The sequence below is a fragment of the Brachycentrus maculatus genome, unplaced genomic scaffold, assembly GCF_059751285.1.
Source record: "Brachycentrus maculatus isolate JH-2025_06_01 unplaced genomic scaffold, ASM5975128v1 h1tg000124l, whole genome shotgun sequence".
Lineage (NCBI taxonomy): Eukaryota > Metazoa > Arthropoda > Insecta > Trichoptera > Brachycentridae > Brachycentrus > Brachycentrus maculatus.
In genome coordinates this window covers 1,281,255-1,298,456 of record NW_028280877.1, presented here as the reverse complement: position 1 = coordinate 1,298,456, position 17,202 = coordinate 1,281,255, and the positions used below count along the sequence as shown (strand labels likewise).

At 31.0% G+C, this 17,202-nt stretch overlaps 1 protein-coding gene and 1 non-coding gene across 3 annotated transcripts in view; one reads left to right on the top strand and one right to left on the bottom strand.

Moving 5' to 3' along the window:
* mspo (M-spondin) overlaps positions 1-17,202 on the bottom strand; it is a 243,016-nt gene that overhangs the window by 195,158 nt on the left and 30,656 nt on the right. The window lies entirely within an intron of this gene.
* Positions 8,897-8,978, top strand: TRNAS-AGA (transfer RNA serine (anticodon AGA)). The gene has a single exon. It is a non-coding gene; the product is annotated as a tRNA-Ser (tRNA).

The window sequence follows — 17,202 nt, the reverse complement described above, 5'->3', positions numbered from 1 at the left end:
AAAAAAACTCTATTAAGTACACTAGAGACAATTCTAGAAATTGCTCAGTTAGGTAGGGATATATATTTTGACACATCGCTCACTCCTTTCAACAACGTCATATATCAAAAATCGTCAATTTTCAGTTGTGCATATTTTAGGAATGCCCAGAAAATGTTCTATATCCCAGCAAAGGCGGCGTATTTTCAATTTAATATTTACCCGCTACAGGGCAGAAAGTGTTGTTTTTGCATTTTGAAGAAACGGTATCGTTATCAAATGGAGAAATAAACCTTCAGGTTTTACCTAAAAAGATTTGTTGCCCAGTAAAAAGTACAAAAAGAGGCTGGATGTTTATTTTTAATGCATTTTATTATATTCTTAAACTTTAAAAATGTTCTCCTGAAAAGTCTTTTTTTTTTAAATATATTACGTTGTCGAAAGGAGTGAACGATGTGGCTTTTGAACACCGGTAATTTACTAAATAATGTTACGATTTGAACTTGATAAGGGTAGTACTGGGGGTGAGTACCAGTCTAATAGTTTAAGTATGAATCTTTCATCCCAAGGTCGAATTTTAACGGCATTACTGAATTCAGGCACTAGACGGAGTAATCTTTTATACACACAGCACCTTCATCCGATCTCCTCAAAGGTAGGAGCATTAACGCTTAGCTAAAAGAGCTTTTCGAGTCGCTCCAAATGAGATGTGATCACGAAAAGTCAAAGACTCATTTCTCAGCTCTCAGCATGTGAAGTAAATCTCACCGAACGCGATAGTTGGAAATCCTTCAGGGCTTAAAGGGAATTTACAACCACCCTGACTTGATAAATTCCCCCCTCCCCTCCACAGTGATGGAATTTTGAAAACTAGACATGAAACTTGAAACAATGCAAACTGTTGTTTAATATATTTTTTAATAATTTGCAATGTGTGTTTTTAAAACACGAATAATACCTACAACTTGTTGGCTTATAATTATTCAAAAAGTAGTTTAGAAATGAATACTTAAGTGCGCGTTCTACGCATACAGTTCAAACATGTTACATCATTTATCAAACATCTGAAATTGAGAATGATTTACGATTAATATGCGAGAATTGTGAAACGTTTCATCCGAAAATCAACTCAAAGAATATATATATATATATATATATATATATATATATATATATAAATAAATATATATAAATATATATATATATATATATATATATATATATATATATATATATATATATATATATATATAATATATATATATATATAAATATATATATATATATATATATTTATATATATATATATATATATATATATATATATATATATATATATATATATATATATATATATATATACATATATATATATATATATATATATATATATATATATATATATATATATATATATATGTATATATATATATATATATATATATATATATATATATATATATATATATATATATATATATATATATATATATATATATATATATATATATATATATATATATATATATATATATATATATATATATATATATATATATATATATATATATATATATATATATATATATATATATATATATATATATATATATAGTCCCAGCATATCGATCACTCGATTTTTCAAACTTGATTTTTAAGGAAATCGTTTTTAAAGTTTAAAAATATAATTAAATGTATTAAAAATAAATATCAAGCCACTTATTGAACTTTTACTTTGCATCAGATCTTTTTAGGTAAAACCTGAATGTTTTTCCTCCATTTAAAAAATATTCAGCTTATTTAAAAAAATACTTGAACAATACATTTTCTTCAAAATGCAAAAACAATACCTTCTGCCCTATAGCGGGTAAATATTAAGTAAAAATATGCCGCTTTTGCTGGGATATAGTACATTTTCTGGGCATTCCGAAAACATGCACAACTGAAAATTGTCGATTTTTGACGTCATATACGTTGTTGAAAGGATTGAGCGATATGATAAATAGCGACTTAATTTTCTTTAACACGTTAAACGCCAGGGGGGCACCGGTGACCTCGCCTGTGTTGGACCGCAGCGCCACGGGGCCCCAGTAACCTCAACTAAGAGCTATATTCAAAATGCTTTTACTATGGAATCCATCATCAAATCAAAAAAATTCATTAACTACATTTATTAATATTATTAAAATATGAAAATTACCGAAAACTTTTTTTAGTGAATTTCAAAATTGACAAATTTTTGTATTTGCGTTTAAAGAGTTAAACCCAGGGTAACATTTAAGGAATTTGTTTTTTTTGTTGCTTTAAATACCGTTTTTGTAATGAAAAAAATATTTTTTGCTTAGAAATATAAACATGGTTTTGAAAACAAAAGAGTTATTGAAAGGTAAAGAGTTAAATAAATATATGAAATATTTTTGCTGTTAATATTATACAAAATATGTTTTTCAATATACGTACATATATTCTTTAAAAAAATGTACGTAAAAACACTTCACAGCCGGTCGCTTACTGAATTGTATGTTTGCGAGTATCCCCGTAAAGATGTTTTCTGTTTAGGAACTGCTGAGATAGAATTACTGCTGGTTACATATGTTATATGTTACAACCAAACGTTATACTTAAATGTTACCCTAAAAAATAATCTGCTAACATACAAATATAACAACGCCATGTAACATTCAAACGCTAAACACTTTCTGAAATCGCTCCTAGATGCGTTTGAATAGGTTTTCAACGTCAATATAACCCTACTTGACTTCGACGAATATTGCATTTATGGACGTCTAAATCTCGATATTCCATCACTGTGCCCCGATACAGTGGGAATCGGCGCGTTACTGTCATCGCAGGAATACTAAAGCTCCCACACGGATATCTTGACATGCAGATAACTTGACACATAAATTGCTTCCGAATTGCCGCGCGGAGAAAATTGAAACGCGGAGGAAATTGAAGGCGGATCCGAAAAATGACTCGGATATTCAATTAAATTTAACTGTTTCCCGTGTTAAAGTGATATATGAATATAAAACATATTTAATCCGGTGTAGAATCCTCCCGGCGCGTTCTACGCATACAGTTCAAACATGTTACATCATTTATCAAACATCTGAAATTGAGAATGATTTACGATTTATATGCGAGAATTGTGAAACATTTCATCCGAAAATCAACTCAAAGAATATATATATATATATATACATATATATATATATATATATATATATATATATATATATATATATATATATATATATATATATATATATACATATATATATATATATATATATATATATATATATATACATATATATATATATATATATATATATATATATATATATATACATATATTTATACATAAAATATTTTTTTCTTTTATCTTAATCAACCGGTTCCATGGTAAACTCATCATTCTGTCAGTACTATATTACAACGCAAACAATACTATGCACCACTGTTATAACACTATATACACATATCCACATACAAAAAATATTAATCACTTGCGTTATTAGTCTATCCGAAGACCTGCATTAAGACAGTACACTAGTAAGAGATGCACTATGGGGGCACGGCAAAATGTGGTCAAGTAGGTGTGGGTCGGAGAGACTAGTAAGGGACCAAATGGGCCTTGCTTTTAAGCAAGAATGGCATATCTTTATGGAAGGTTGATTTGGTTTTTAATCTTACAATGAGTGCTAACGAACTAATAAATCAAACGCATTCTTTCTTTGCATTTTTGCTTAAAATTAAATAACCTTCAATATTTCTTAGTAATTATTTAACTTACCGGAATTAGAAGTATACCTTCACATAAAGTTAACGTTCTTTACTGAAAATATTGGAAAGTACTTTTAAGAAGTAGTTCGATAAGATACAGTCAAGGAGAAAAATAATTTCCCCATTAAGTCGAAAGTGCCTCGTACTATAAGCACTAAGAGAACAGTGATAAAATTAAAATTAAGTGTCACACTAAAGCCTTTTATATTTTGAATAAATAAAACCATCGAGAGGGGTATGCAAATTTTATTTCCTGTATTTAACGACGCGAATAAAAAATGTTTAAAATGAAATTGTTACACCCCATAGCCCTTAGCTTACAGCCTCCATTATAGCTTCCAGTAAATTCCACTTTCATCACCCCCCTTGCGGTATCAGCCACCGCCCTGGACCACCCCTCACCCACAATACAATGATTTGATGCACCATTAGAGAGAGTTTGAATTGCTGCGGAATTAGTACATTGTCAAATATTTTTAGCGTTTGACAAAAGTTCTCTCAAAAAGCGGAAAATGTCTTTTTTGTCTTCCGTTGTAAAGCTCGTCCGGAAATACATTTTTCTATTGAGAAATATCACCCGATTACTGTCAAAAATGCTCGTTTTTTATGTTTTAATTTTAATCAAACACGGATTTTTTGAGTCTACTAAGTTGTATTTTATCAACAAAAACACATCAAAAAAATTATATTGTGACAATTGCCTGTTTTTTTTTACTGAAAGTTTTATGTTAAAAAATCTACCGTATCTTTATATCTCTGTTTTAAATTTATCACATAAACATGATTCAAATATAATATGTTTTATATGAAGTTGGTGTAAAGAGTCGCTTATAAAGTTAATTACCGAAAGGTGACTTATGGTATAAACGTAAACGATCAACTTAAATACTGACTTCTTTACATCGATCGTTCAAAGTTAATAGCGCTAATCAGTGCACAAATTTACGTAATAAAATAAGAAACATGTAGTTTTTTCCACATTTATTTTATTTAACCAGTGACAGGGTTTCTTCGTTACCGAGATCATTAAACTTTTGAGAAGCTAGAAGAAATTCTATACTATGTACACAACAAGTCAGGGATGATCATAACCTGCTCAGTTCCACTTTTTTTACTCGATTCTTTAAGCCACATCTGTAACGGTCTTTTCCCTTATCCAAACATTCGTTTTTTTGCTTCGTAAGGGATATGTTTAGCATCCTTCTCTCCATTGTTCTTTGTGTTACTTCAGTTTATATATGATTCATAAAACAAATCATACAATGATAAACAAGTACTACTTAAATTCATTATGTCAGAAAGATTATATAAAATCATGATTTTCAACCCTTGCCATGTTGTGTACATAACATCGACTAGCTTCCCACCAGTCTGTTGATGTTGGTAAAAACGTAACCTGGTCACTGGTCTAACAAAATACATGTGTACTATTTGTTACTTTGTTTTAATATATGAAATTGAAAAGTTTTACAAATTTACGTATTGCATGTTTGTAGCTCCTAATATATTTGATTAAACATAAAACTTTAACTAGAAAGAGCTACAAACAGGGTAAAAGTAACGAATACTATCCTAATCGGGTAATCGAAATAGTAACAGTTACCCATTAGTCACGTCTCTAATTTAGTCACACACTACTCGGTAGGATGAACCAAGTGCCACAGACGGTTTTAAGGGCAAAATAGAAGATTTAGTGTTTTTTCCAGAAGGCGCTGTCACTGTCTTGGCTTAGGAATATATATGACTGGATTGGGATTGGAAGAGTCTAGAAGCTGTTACGGAGAGTGTAGAACAAGCAGGCCTACGAGCCGACCACACAGGCTCTTGAAAAAAAAGAGTTCGTCTTTTTCAAGACCCTAAAAGAACATTTTTTTGACTGAAAGAACAGTCGTTCTTTCAGTCAAAAAAATTAGAGATTGTAAATTCTAAGTCGACGATATCAAATACGACATATTTACATAATTACCGCAAGAGGATAATATATTAAGTATGGATATTCAAAATTATTATTGTAGTCAAAAATGACGTGGTTAGACGTAGCTGTTTTTGAAATCTACGAACACAATTCCCCTTGAGCAACGTTGGAGAAATCTGAAATTGTACCTATGCACAGTAAAACCACGATATAACGAAGTAATTTGGGGTGTTCGTAAAAGCCGAAAGTCCGTTATATAAAAACAGATTTAAATCAAGTCAAAAACTTATGAACGAAAAAATATATAAACGCAGTATTCAAATAAAAATAAACAATACAAAACACAAACGAAATTCTATTTATTGTCTTCGGATACTCGTCGTGAAGTGACGTTACGGTTTGATATCGACGCGCTTGCTTTCGACTGTTCGTTTGCACTTTTGAAGTTTGCTGTATTTTTTTATAATCAATGCACTAAAATTCTGAAGAAAAAAAAAGTTAATAATGGTATATAGACGTATGATGTGATTATCATGACCGTTAAAAATGTTTACATGCTTACAAGTTACACTTGAATTTAATGATGTATAATAATATTAATATTTTGTATTTTAAATATTTAAAAAAAAACTGTATAACATGATACTATCAACAACATAAAAGTACCTCTCCAAGCACAAGAGCTCAGTTTATTTTTTGGAGAGGCTCAGAGTAACTAAAATTAAAAGATTGTGTAAATCGTCGTAAAATGTAACTTTATTAAATAAAAATAAATAGTAATATTAACAGGGCGTTTTTTATTTTCGTCACATTTTACCGGATTTTGTCCGTTATATATATATATATATATATATATATATTTTATTTTTATTTATTTCTTAAGTTAGCTTATATTAAAAACTAATATAAACTATTTTATACATTTACATCATCTTTATATATTTACATTTCCTTACAGTAACTTAGACATTTATTTTTAAATTCTTTCAGACACTTTTCATTCTTCATACATTCAGGCATCTCATCATACATTTTTAAACCCTTATACATCAAGCAATTTTGCGACTCAGCTCTTTTCAATAATGGTAGTCTTATTTTATCCTTTTGTCTAGTAGCATATTCATGACAATTTTTGTTTAAGACAACTTTATCCTTAAAATATTTTGGTAATTTATCGTGAAAAAATTTATGTATAAATATCAACATATTAAATTTAAGTCTTCTAATATCCAAAGTTCGTTAAATAGAAGTCCGTTATATCGAGGTATTACTGTAATAATATCTCCCGAGTTGAAAGATACAGGAGCAATTAGTATTGTATGTTTAATTAAAACAGATTCACCTTTCCGACCGAGCGAAAAAAGTATGGCTTTGCTACTGCAGACATCTCGAAAGAAATTATGATATTACGAGAGTGCACGGGAAACCGCTTGGCATTATCAAAGAGAATGGAAATCCCTTTCATCTGCACCGGATGTGGAGACGGGACGGAAGGAAGTCGAGCTACGAGGAAGTTGTGAAGGAATACAGCGGAGCGTATTGCACAAAAAAGACTCGCCAATTCGTGCACGTATTGTAGGACATTTGTACATTTTATAGAACAGAACGGTGATCTAAGGCCAAGTTCAGACGAGATCATTTTAATGTATGTATTAATTGTCCGCCTCCGTGGTGTAATGGTCAGCACACTCGGCTACCGTTCTGGAGGTCCCGGGTTCGATTCCCAAGGGAGGTAAAATAAATATAAGTGATTTTTTTCACTGTCATATTTATTCAATATTACCCGGGACTGGTACCTGAAGCGGAGGGCTGATCACCTTTCCTTCATGTGTAAACGATCAAGATAACACTGCGTTTATATGACGCAGTGCCCTATGCACCATTGGGGTGCGGATAAGGGTTTTATTATTATTATTATTATTATTATTCATTGTTAAATCAAATACAGATTTTTTGAGTCTACTTAGTTGTATTTTATTGTTAAAAATTATCCCGCCTAGTTTTGGCATTTTCAAACGAATGTGAAGATTAAATGGACTGACGGTCCTTATGTAGCCATACAATTCCCTTTAATCTTCACATTCGTTTGAAAATGCCATTACTAGACGAAACAACTGTCACAATATTTATTTTTTATGAGTTTTTTAACAGTAAAATACAACTTAGTAGGCTCAAAAAATCTGTGTTTGATTTAATCATAAAATACATAAACTAAAATGGAGTTCTACAAGTTAAACGCCAAATCCATAAATAAATTAGATCATTCTACGCATGTCGTGAATATTCACGCATCTTCGGAACAAGACCCTAAGAATAATGTCCGCGTCAGGAAACCTATGTTGACTTATATATATGTAATATTCATTAAGGGAGTACTTGCAAACAAAAAAATCAGTATGCGACCAGCTACGCGAGGGGCCATACATGTATTGTTGGTATTTGTTTTTTTTTTGAATAAGTATATATTGAAAATCTGTCCGCCTCCGTGGTGTAATGGTCAGCATGTTTAGCTACCCTGCTGGAGGTCCCAGGCTCGATTTTCAGGGGAGAAAAAAAAAGTGATTTTACACTGTAATATTCATTTAATATTATCCTGGACTGGTTCCTGATTCGCAAGAGTGATCACATTGCCTTCATGTAAATAATGATCAAGATAATACTGCGTCAATTCGATGCAGTGCCCTATGCACCATTGGGTGCGGATAAGGGTTATAATTTTTTTTTAAAAAAAGGTTATCATTTTTTTCAATTCCTTACAATTCAACAACTCTTTTCTTTTCAAAACCATATATTTATTCGAAGGAAAACGTATTTTCAATACAAAAACGGTGTTCAAAGGAAAAAAATCATAACGTTAAATGTTACCTGGGTTTAAAGAAAATTAAATTGCGGGCCAGCTTGTTAGAATGTATTAACCTTAATATTGGACTATCGAAAATGAAGACGGTAAAAAACTGATAATTTACCAAAAACGTTTACTAAAAAAATATGTGCTTTGTGTTTTATGAGAACTTTGTACAAAAGAAGAACATAAAATTTACGTAAAAAATAATGATTTTGTGTTTTTTTACCTAATACTAGATTTATCAATTAAAAATCCATACTTCAATTGACTGAAATTAAACAAACTAATCTTATTCAATTATTGACACAAGTGCAAGAAACGAAATAAAAAACATGATTGCTCAGAATTCAAAGATGACATGACAAGAAGCAGTCGTGGCCGAGCGGTTAAGGCGTCTGACTAGAAATCAGATTCCCTCTGGGAGCGTAGGTTCGAATCCTGCCGACTGCGAAAATATTTTTTAAGCCAAATAACATTTTTATGAATAAATTGTTTATTGTGCATTATTCTTACAACAGTTTATTTTTCAATACAAATTGATATTGATACAAAAACTACATTTGTCGAAAAACCATTTTTCTATAGGAGGCAGTATATGCCTGATAGCTTTGTTAACATATTAGGCCAGGTTTACATTGAGTTAGTTACTGACGGCATTACTAAAGCCGAGAACTGACACTGTTTCGACGTGCCCTACGTGCTCTTACTACATTTTTGTCAATTTTGAGATATTTGGTGTACGTTATCAACTGACCGTTATCTATAAATAAAAATTAACAAAAAAATATATAAAATAAATTACGCCTAGTTTTCAGGCGTATAAGACACTATAAGACACGAACAAGAGGCCGCCCAAGAACTTCATACTTCCAGGATTTGAAGCGGCTCATGGACGTCTCCTCCTATTCGCAGCTCAAGAGGATGGCGACTGACAGAGACAAGTGGCTGACACAACAAGGCGCTGCCTTTAGAAGATGATGATGAAGACACTATTTACATCGAATTTTCGAAATGAATTGAACTCCTAAAACGCTACTACTTAATTTTGACAAAGCATAAAGTTTTAAAACGATATAATACATTATTTTATCCAGTTTTTAATGTATAATACTAGTTTAGAATTTAAGATAAAACCGTTAATTAATACAAAAAATACGTTGAAAAAATCTTCTAAGCTCTCTCCTGTAAAGTAACAGATTTGCAGATAGAGTACTTTACGTAGGGGCCATCGGTTTTAACCGGGAATATAGAAGTCAGCACTGGTGTGACAGTGCCATACTGACGTGGAAATCAATTCATGCAATAGCAGTGCTGGAGCGCTACGTGCAGCGCGGTCAAGATATATCTGGAGAACAGTCATTGCATCCACAAGCGTCACAATCCTCAGTAATGGGAAGAAACACGGAGAAGAATAACTGATTCAACAGTGACTTTGAAGTCAGTTACTAAATCAATGTTAATCACACGGCATCATATTTTTCAAACCTTGACTTGATTTACAGTATGTAAATTATTGTAGATACGCTATTACGAGTGGGTACGTGTATGAAACCCTGCGTATTCTTCCCATTAATGCTGTTATCCTTTTCGTACCTACTATTATTTTTATTTTTTCCCCATAAACCAGAAATATCCTTATCTATAACTCCTTTAACTGTCTGTATTCCGTCAAAAATATTATGCTTCTCGATCTAAGAATTTTGAGAGCAGAACTAAGATCCTTGACTTTTTGATAATCATTTATACGAGGACAATATAATGTGGTGCCTTTTGTACCATCTAGTTTCAAAAAAAGGTCAATGAAAAAGAACTTTTTTTTAAATTCGTTCGTTCTATAGTTGTGTAAATACATAAATAATAATCTAAACGAAGAAATTAAATTTCTTGTCTTTGTTCCAAAGTATTGAATTTTATGTGCATATATGTATGTATATAAAATAAATAATAAAAATACAATATTTCATCAACCAAAAGGAAAAAAAAATATACTTTTTTTTATTAAACACTTATTTATTATTTTTATTTTTTTACACTTATTATTTTTTTATTAGAAAAATCTTTCTCTTTTCTCTGATAAAGTTGGGAAAGTACAAAAATAATCCGCCATTTCGCGTTACTGCGTCGACCGTGTCCGCTGTCAAAACAATCTGCGGATTGGTCACGATTTGGAAAAACACACTCGCCGGGTCAACAAGCTAACCCAGTTTATATTTTTGTAAACGTAATGGCTTACATCGAGAGAATTTATTTTATTTTATTTCTCCATTTTCTTTGTCCGGCATTCGTAACCACAGGTGTCACGTAAAAATTACAAAAAAATACCGACGGAAAATAAATTTTGTTCAAAGCGGTTTTTAGGCGTCCCAATGGCGCAATTCCTTCATCCAATTCGTAATTCTGTATAATTGCATTTAAAAAAAAGACATCTCAACATAGATGAAGAAGAATATAAAAGTCTGAGCCATTCACAGGGCTTACGACCGTCATAAGCTGGTTTAAATGATCACATTACACACGTATAACATCTTCATCATAATCTTCTTCATCTATGTTGAGATATCAAAAAATAACTCCTAATTGGAGATAATGAACAAGTATTTGAACACACAAAATTTTGTATGATATTCAATGAAATGTAGTTAATCTTCATTTTCCGCTTGGTGTAGGCCTTGTGGCCTGTTTTTAAGAGGGATTAGCCTCCTGCGATGTAGATTCCCACCGTCAATCCATCTCTTTGGTGGTCTACCTGGGAGACTTGGGTTGACTGTAGAGTGCAATACGGAGAAGTCATTATCATCTTCTTCATCTATATTGAGATGTCAAACAATAATATTCATAAAAAAAAACTCCCAATTGGAGACAATCCAGATTTGTGAACAAGCATTTGGGCACACTCAAAATGTTGTATATACGTTTTTATATTCCATTTTCTTTACACTTTTAAAAGTCTGAATACTTGATCACTGCATCGATTTGAAAGAACATCTTACATATAAACAGCATTCGTCTACTAGGCAACGTTTTTAGTATAACAGTATGAAGAAAACAAAAATCATGGCGACGACAGGTCGCTTTTCGTGAATTTGCGAACTAACTTAAGATATACTGTTATGAGGCGTGTTCGCTGTAGCTCTCTGCAATTCTAATAAACAAATGGCATCATGTACAACGTCGTACGTTGCGTGACGTCACAGGGTGGGAAGGGGTGGGGGTGTGCAGAAAGGAGGGTTGGTGTAATATAGTAATAGCACTACACAAGATGTAACTTGGAAACATTTTGCTTTATGAATAAAGAAGTGGATACATTCTTTAAGACATTCCTTGGCAGGGGTTGACAACTTCTAGAAAAACCTTTGAAATAATATTTAAAAATGCATTGTTTTAACGTACCGCTAACTTATTTTTTTGATAATTAGCGCGTAGAAGTGAATCTATTGCCGTATACCTTTGATCTGCAACATTTTGAGTGTGTCCAGATACTTGTTCACAAATCTGGATTATCTCCAATCAAAGGAGTTATTTTTAATATTTTTTTTTTGTTTTGACATCTCATCAAAGATGATGAAAATTTTGAGTAGTTTGGTAGTCAATAATGGGTAGAATTGGTGAATGTTACATGTGTGTAAAGTGATCCCTTAAACCAGTCTATGACGGTTGTCAGTCCCGTAAATGCCCAGACTTCGATATTATTCTTCATCTTTGATGAGATGTCAAAAAATAAAACATTTGATCTATTTTACCTCTTCATAGGACTTGGTATAAATATGCAGTGTTCAAAGGTGGCAACTGACCTCCACGTTTTGTCGTAACGTAACATTCGCGGCGAGCATCCGACTATGGATGGAGCACTCGGAACGCTGTACTGACTGTACGAATGCTCGCATCGTATGACGAAATGACTCCGGTCAGTCCCCACTTAAGGCATACAAGTTAGCACAAGTGCTGGTAAAAAATCACGAGCGCCTTGGCAATTGTTGCTATTATCCTTTTCCTACATTATTCATCGTTCATTTTCATTCTCATATATTAGTTATACCCTTCATTTTGTTTTTTTGCACACGTATCCGTTTTAAACCCCTTTTTCTGATATAAAGCCCACGATTACCTAAAACACCTTACGTTCAAATAATCAAACAACAAGTTGACGCCGCATCTATCCAATGCGGTGGCATGTGGACCATTTGGGTGAGGGGAAAGGTCAAACAAAAGAAGAATTATGGAAATAGATAAAGAGAAATAAAAAAAGTGAAAGTTAAAAAACAGTACCGTTTGAGTACAATTACAATGGTCGATGTTAAAATCCTTTGCCTTGTATTGCATTTTTCTTTCAAATGTTGTTGACCCTGCTTCAGACGCTAGCTCATAAGATACTCATCTCAGTTAGTCAAGGGTTAGGATTGTGAATATTTACGGGCGGGGAAAGGTAGACAAAATAAAGAATTTAATAGTAAATCTCATGTTCCAGTTCGAGTAACTTGTATCTCGGTACTCGCACCATGTCGACTGGAATGTTGGAACTGGTGAACTTGCGAGATAGTGGAGCTTCCATATTCGCTTCCAGCGATTTATAACCAAAAGACAGCAAACACAGGCAAATTTATGTAGTGTATAAAGAATTTAAATTGATTGTAAACTGTATTATGAATGTGTTTAAACCTTTGAACACGAAAACTAGATTTGACCTTTTAGAAGCGCCATCGTAGAAATTATACCAAGACTTGTAGAAATTATATCAAGACTTCCATATCTCAATATGTTTATTTGTTGAGATACTAAATAAACATTGAGATATTTTTATTTTATTTTGCAATCATTGGAGGATGTCTTAGTTTAAATCAACGTGACTCCAACAGCCGTCACCTAAAATTATATGCATTTCTAACTTAAGATTAAAAAATACATAACTAACCGAATTTGTAGTAAATTCAATTATCTACGACTTTAGTTCAAATTGTTATTTTCTCTCTAAAAATCGACAATATTCTAAGGTTTTGAATCGTTCTACTCTATAAATTATAATTTTAATTGAAAAAAATCGTCAATTTGGCTGTCAATTATTTACTCAAATTGATATAAACGCATCCTTGGTCGTTAAGTAAAACTAAATTTCTAGCCATAGTAATATGAAATTTGGAAGAGTTATAATTTTTTTAACCTTCTCCGAACTTCAATTCGTTTAAAATACGTTAGATTGATTGTTCGCTATCGTTAAGTGTTATTATTAGTGCTTTCATTAACATTTTTTCAATTCATAATTGATATTGGATGAGAAAAATCTCAAACACACGTGACAATTTTACTAAAAAAAAAAAAAAAAAACAGACTTGTGCAATGGTAATCTGCGCCTTTATATATATATATATATATATATATATATATATATATATATATATATATATATATATATATATATATGTATGTATATATATTTATATTTATATATATATATATATATATATATATATATATATATATATATATATATATATATATATATATATATATATATATATATATATATATATATAATATATATATATATATATATATTCAAATTTTAATACTTTTTTCCATTGTATGCAACTTCATGGTGTTCATACACTGATGGGACGCGGGAAACGTGCGTCTACCGGATGCGGAAGTATTGTTTTCTTTGTTTTCTACACAAAATGGAGTCCCTCGCTGGAAATAATACAAGTATACTCCGTTTTGTCTAATAACAGGGCGTGCCACTCTTTCCCTTCTTTAGAAGGTGTTTATACACGTCCTTTTTCTTTAGCCTGCTACAGCTCGTAATGGCTACTGCCCCAGCCCAGCTCTTTGTGCATTTGGATCTTTGTTCTACTTTAGAGAGTGGCCTTAATGATTAAAGAATTACAAGTCTTTTATCGCATTACGTTGTCTTGCAGCACGTTTAACGATTATTAAATGTTTTAGTAATTGCTTTTGTTTACGTTTGATTAAGGAAATAATTGTTTCTTAGGGAGACAGCTAACGTTTTAGTTACAAGAAGATACAGCAGTAGTATGTACATATGTTCTTACATTTAGTACCATTTCATTGAAACCAAACAAACAAATCGCTCACTCCTTTCAAGAACGTCATAAATCAAAAAACTTGATTTTTCAGGAGAACGTTTTTAAAGTTTAAAAATATAATACAATGTATTAAAAATAAATATCAAGCCTTTTATTGAACTTTTTTACTGTGCAACATATCTTTTTAGGTAAAACCTGAATATTTTTTCTCCATTTGAAAAATATTTAGGTTATTTAAAAAAATAATTAAACAATACCTTTTCCTCAAAATGCAAAAATAATACTTTCTGCCCTGTATCGGGTAAATATTAAGTTTAAAATATGCCTCTTTTGCTGGGAAATAGAACATTTTCTGGGCATTACGAAAACATGCACAACTCAAAATTGACGATTTTTGATTTATGACGTTCTTGAAAGGAGTGAGCGAAATGTGCTTTTTGATTTGTACGACTTGATATGTAACACAAATCAGTAGTTGTTCCTTATACGTTGTGTGAATTGGGTTTAATTCTTAATTGTCATTCATCATAGAAAAAAGTAGTTCTAAAAATACCATAAATTAATAATAAAATAAACAGCATATCATTTTTTTAATGTTTTCCGCAGATACTTTGTGGCATATTTTATAAACTTTATAAAATTATTTTACTTTGTTTTCACCAGTTTTTTATTAATACAATTTAACCTACCGGTTTCGACAATATCTTGTCATTATCAGGGTTTATTTTAAATCAAAACATTAAAATACTCTCACCAAAAACTTCCACACACTCCATAAAAATCCTAAATGTAAACAGCATATCGTTTGATGTTTTGTCAAATTCGTTCAAAGTCGTTAAATTATATTTTTATTTTCAGTTTTACTTGGGAATTACCACCTTTTCTTCAAATCTATCTTGGCATGTGTTTCGATGCATTCCGCATCATTTTCAAACACCGTATCTGAAGCAATGTTTAAATTTAAGAGTTGTGTCCTTGGGACGTTGAAGGATGAAGAGGGGATTGGAAATGTTTCTTTTTTATTAGTGGGACCCATATCTTCACAAACTATTTTTGAAAATGATGTGGAATGCATTGAAATACGTGTCAAAATAAATTTTAGGAATAGTAGTATTTACCAAGTAAACCTTAACTTAAAAATGGATTGATATTACCACAATGTGACGTTCTGATGTTAAATAAAAACTCACGAAAAAAGCATTCGTATTATTTTTGTTGATAAGAAAAACATCACGATTAAATTCTCCGTCATTTCTTTTGTTTTCGTTTTGTTAACAGAAATACATCACCAAAGAAAATTCCAGAACAAACATTTGTATCAAAATAGAAGCAAGGATTCGAGAAAACTGCCTCTGGGAAATATTCCATCTGAACGGGTTAAGGAATTATGACATCTGGGTATCATGACCGTAAGGGTAAAAACCACGTAACTTTTTTCTGTCTATTTGATACATCCTTTAACATAATTTTCAATAAAACTCATCAAAATACTAACTTCAATAGAAATCAAGCGAAAAGTGTTTATTTAACTTTGGAATATTTGGCCAATGAGATGAAACCATTTAAAATAACGTTAAGAAAAAATATACTTTATTTATATTTTTAATATTAATAAAGTATATTTTTTTCTCAAAGGATACGTCCATATTTATGCCCATAAAATATGGTTTAATACATGTACCTACACTGTTGGTCGTAAGTATTTTATCACACACCAACATAGAAAAATATTTTTAATTATAAATTTGCCTTGTAACGAAACTTGTTTGACATCTCAACAAAGATGAAGAAGAATATAGAATTCTTAGCATTTATAAGGCTTACGACCGTCATAGACTCTTTGAAATGATCGCTTTACACACATCTTAAGTGTTAAACCAGCCTATGACGGTCGTAAACCCTGTAAATGCCCAGACTTCTATATTCTTCTTCATCTTTGTTGAGATGTTAAAAAACTAAAAAGTTATCACTTTACACACGGGTTAAGTGTGACCAGCCTATATATATATATATATATATATATATATATATATATATATATATATATATATATATATATATATATATATATATATATATATATATATATATATATATATATATATATATATATATATATATATGTATATATATATATATATATATATATATATATATATATATATATATATATATATATATATATATATATATATATATATATATATATATATATATATATATATATATATATATATATATATATATATATATATATATATTAAACCCTTATCCGCACCGCAATGGTGCATAGGGCACTGCGTCATATCAACGCAGTGTTATCTTGATCGTTTACACATGAAGGAAAGGTGAACAGCCCTCCGCTTCAGGTACCAGTCCATGGTAATCTTTGAATAAATATTACAGTGAAAAAAATCACTTATATTTATTTAACCCCCCTTGGGAATTGAACCAGGAACCTCCAGAACGGTAGCTGAGAGTGCTGACCATTACACTACGGAAGCGGAATGGAGTTAATGACGCGTAAAAGATAATTAATGTATATTTCTTTTTTAGCGACTAGAAATAACGTTAATGCTATCTCTGTTACGTTGTTAACGAGTTATCTTTTCACTGTAATTCCAGCTCGGGTGGTC